This window comes from Saccopteryx leptura, chromosome 3 (genome assembly GCF_036850995.1).
Source record: "Saccopteryx leptura isolate mSacLep1 chromosome 3, mSacLep1_pri_phased_curated, whole genome shotgun sequence".
NCBI classification, from domain to species: domain Eukaryota; kingdom Metazoa; phylum Chordata; class Mammalia; order Chiroptera; family Emballonuridae; genus Saccopteryx; species Saccopteryx leptura.
Genome location: NC_089505.1, coordinates 81,057,424 through 81,061,166, shown reverse-complemented (window position 1 = coordinate 81,061,166; position 3,743 = coordinate 81,057,424). Strand labels below are relative to the sequence as shown.

The following is a 3,743-nucleotide window of genomic DNA, read 5'->3' as shown; positions in this document are numbered from 1 at the left end:
GGTGACCCAAGACCTGTGTGCCACCCATGTCCCACGGAAGGTTCTCGGAGCACCACCACCAGGAGGTCCTCCCTGATGTGTTGTTGTTCAGGGATCACTGTCTGTAGGACAAACGGCTGTAACCTCTCTCGTTCTCCCACAATGTGCAGTAGAGGCAGCACATTAAATAGCCACTCCCTACCATCCTAATCTAATACGGTCTTTGGCCCTGAGAGCTTATGTTGGCTTTACGTATTTTTTGTTTTCCTTTGTGTCATGTTTCTAATTCTTGGGGGTGTCTCACAAAGATTCAATAAACCAAAAGATATAAAAAAAATACTTGGAGGAAACCCAAAACTTCACTGTTTGTGGATTGAGAGGTGGTAACAGATGTAATTATAATCCCCTAATGATCATACTGCAATGAAAGGAGCCAAACGGATCCCCAGAACCACTCCAAATGTGCAGATGTGCCCAACTGTGGCTTTCACTTTTACCTGTGACTGACCTGAGGCTGTGTGGCAGCTGAAACACATCTTAGCCACCCAAAAACACCAAGGAGCAGGGAATCCCATCCAGGATACAGTGTGAGATCTGTGATGTCATGCATGGAGTTAGTTGTATGTGAGAAATAGTTTATTGAACTGTAATTTTCTCTCCCTTGCCCTAGCATTAAAATTCTGTCTTTTTTTTTTTCTTCTTTTCCAAGTGAGAGGAGGGGAGGCAGAGAGACAGACTCCCACACGCACCCCAACCAGGATCCACCTGGCAACCCCCATCTGGCGCCAGTGCTCACAACCGAGCTATTTTTAGCACCTGAGCTGATGTGCTCGAACCAATTGAGCCATGGCTGCAGGAGAAAAAGAGAGAGAGAGAGAGAGAGAGAGAGAGAGAGAGAGAGAGAAGGGGGATGGAGAGAGGGAGTGGAGAAACAGATGGGCGCTTCTCCTGTGTGTCCTGACTGGGAATTGAACCTAGGACTTCCACACGCTGTGCTGACGCTCTACCACTGAGCCAACCTGCCAGGGCCCCAAAAGTCTGTCTTGTACTCTTGACTTAAGCAAAAGCTATCGGGGTTAGTCTTAAGAAGACAGTTTATTTTGCATTTCATAGCTTATAAAACATTTTCATGGTGGGTCCCCATTATCCTCCAAGCCCCGCTATAGGTAGAAGATACCCCTTCTTTCCCGATTTAAAAACAGACCCTGAGAGATGATCTTTGCAGCAGATTAGAAACAGTAAGTCAAATAACTGGCCTTCTGGATGCAACTCTTTTGTTGTAAGAGCCAACGTGCCCTACAAGAGCCAATGAGAACTTCCAGTGCATTGGATGCCGCGAGCCTTCTACCCACCCCTGCACCCTCATAGTAAATATAAGTGAAACCACAGTCCTTGAAATGAATATTTCATTCCTTTCCTCCTTTTTTGCACCTCTGTTGTTCTTTGTAGGCACAGGCTGAAACAGCACGGGGCAGGTATATGAACTCATTTAGAAAAATGTATCAAGGTAGAGATTTAAGAAAAACAGTCGAAGGTTTAGATCCGCCTTCATTGCCATGTTATCTGCTGCTTGATTTTAGGTTATTGTCATTAAAATGGGAGCCCTGGCCAGTTGGCTCAGCGGTAGAGCGTCAGCCTGGCGTGCGGGGGACCCAGGTTCGATTCCCGGCCAGGGCACATAGGAGAAGCGCCCATTTGCTTCTCCACCCCCACCCCCTCCTTCCTCTCTGTCTCTCTCTTCCCCTCCCACAGCCAAGGCTCCATTGGAGCAAAGATGGCCCGGGCGCTGGGGATGGCTCCTTGGCCTCTGCCCCAGGCGCTAGAGTGGCTCTGGTCACCGCAGAGCGACGCCCCAGAGGGGCAGAGCGTCGCCCCTGGTGGGCGTGCAGGGTGGATCCCGGTCGGGCACATGCGGGAGTCTGTCTGACTGTCTCTCCCCGTTTCCAGCTTCAGAAAAAGAAAAAAAAGAAAAGAAAAAAAAAATGGGAGCATGTGATCTCCGATAATCTGACCAACCATAATTTTGTTAACCCCAAATCCAAGACGATCCCAAAATTTCTTCATTGCCTCTTTAAAAAAGAGCATAAGAGGTGCGCTGTATCGTAGCTGGAAGTTACTGTGCGGCGGCGGCTAAGAAGGCGGCTGTGGTGGCGGCGGCGGCGGCTGAGGCGGCAGCTGAGGCGGCGACGGAGGAAGCAGAAGATGGCAGATTTTTTGAAAGGATTGCCTGTCTACAACAAAAGCAATTTTAGTCGATTTCATGCCGACTCTGTGTGTAAAGCCTCGAATCGACGCCCCTCAGTCTACCTACCCACGCGGGAGTACCCATCTGAACAGATCATTGTGACAGAAAAAACAAACATCTTTTTGCGCTACCTGCATCAGCAATGGGACAAAAAGAACGCTGCCAAGAAGAGAGACCAGGAGCAAGTGGACCTCGAAGGCGAGAGTTCAGCACCCCCTCGCAAGGTCGCACGGACCGACAGCCCAGACATGCATGAGGACACTTAAGACTTATGCTCCCCCATAGGTGCCTCCTGTCTTGTCTGCTCCTCACCCACCTACTGTGTTGCAAGCACCCTGCCCGCCCACCCTGCCGGCCCGCTTGCCCACACCCCGCCATGCACACCACTTCCAACCTCATAGGAGCCGATGTATTTATTTTCCTCGAGTCTTTATTTATGCTGTAAAATGTACTGAGCGATGGTTAAAGGGGACATCAGACCCAGTAGTGTGATGTTGGTAGATGCTTCTTAAAAAAACATTGTTATTCACCACCCCATCCCAGATCCCCTCCTTCTGCTCCCCAGTCCTCTGGAGAACCAGAGTGTGTCTACAGCTGTCTAGAGATGCGCCCTGTTGCAGCTGGTTGACGGGGTGGGGCCTTTCTCCCTGGTCTGGCCTTAAAGACTTGGCCTTGACTCCAGTTCCACCGGGACCTATTCTGTGCCTGGACCCTGCTGTGAGAATGCACAATGGGGAGAAGTCAGCCCTTCTGGATCTTTCTCTTAAGTCATTTTATCATGGACTGGTGCGTGCTCCATGTCCACCCCAATAAAAGGATCTTTCCTACTTGAAAAAAAAAAAAGAGCATAAAAATATTCTTTTACATTTTTGTTGAATTTATTGGTGTGCCATTGGTTAATACAATTATATAGGTTTTAGGGGTACAATCCTATTAATCATTTGTAGATTGTACTGTGCATTCACCTGCTGGATTCACAACTTGTCAATTACTATTTTCAGAATTTTTTGTTATTCTAGAAGTTTTGAATCTGTCATGGAGTTACTTTAATTACATCAAAGTATTTTTTTTAGATAGAAACATTTGTTGTTCTACTTATTTATGCATTCACTGCTTGAATCTTTTTTTTTCTGAAGTGAGAAGCAGGGAGGCAGTCAGACAGACTCTTGCATGTGCCCCACCAGGATCCACCCGGTATGCCTACCAGGGGGCATTGCTCCACAGCAACTGGAGCCATTCTAGCACCTGAGGCCGAGGCCATGGAGCCATCCTCTGTGCCCGGGCCAACTTTGTTCAATGGAGTGTTGGCTGCAGAAGGGGAAGAGAGAGAGAGAGAATAGAAGAGGGGGTGGGTGGAGAAACAGATGGGCACTTCTGTGTGCCCTGGCCGGGAATCAAACCCGAGAGATCCACACGCTGGGACAATGCTCTACCAGTAAGCCAAATGGCTGGGGCTCATTGCTTGATTCTTGTATGTGCCCCGACCAGCACTTGAACCCACAACCTTGGCATATCAGGA

General features: G+C 48.7%; 1 pseudogene; it reads left to right on the top strand.

Annotated features, from left to right (window-relative positions):
- The first annotated feature begins 2,075 nt into the window (after positions 1 to 2,075).
- On the top strand, positions 2,076 to 3,051 carry LOC136397472 (DET1- and DDB1-associated protein 1 pseudogene; annotated as a pseudogene).
- The last annotated feature ends 692 nt before the right edge of the window (positions 3,052 to 3,743 follow it).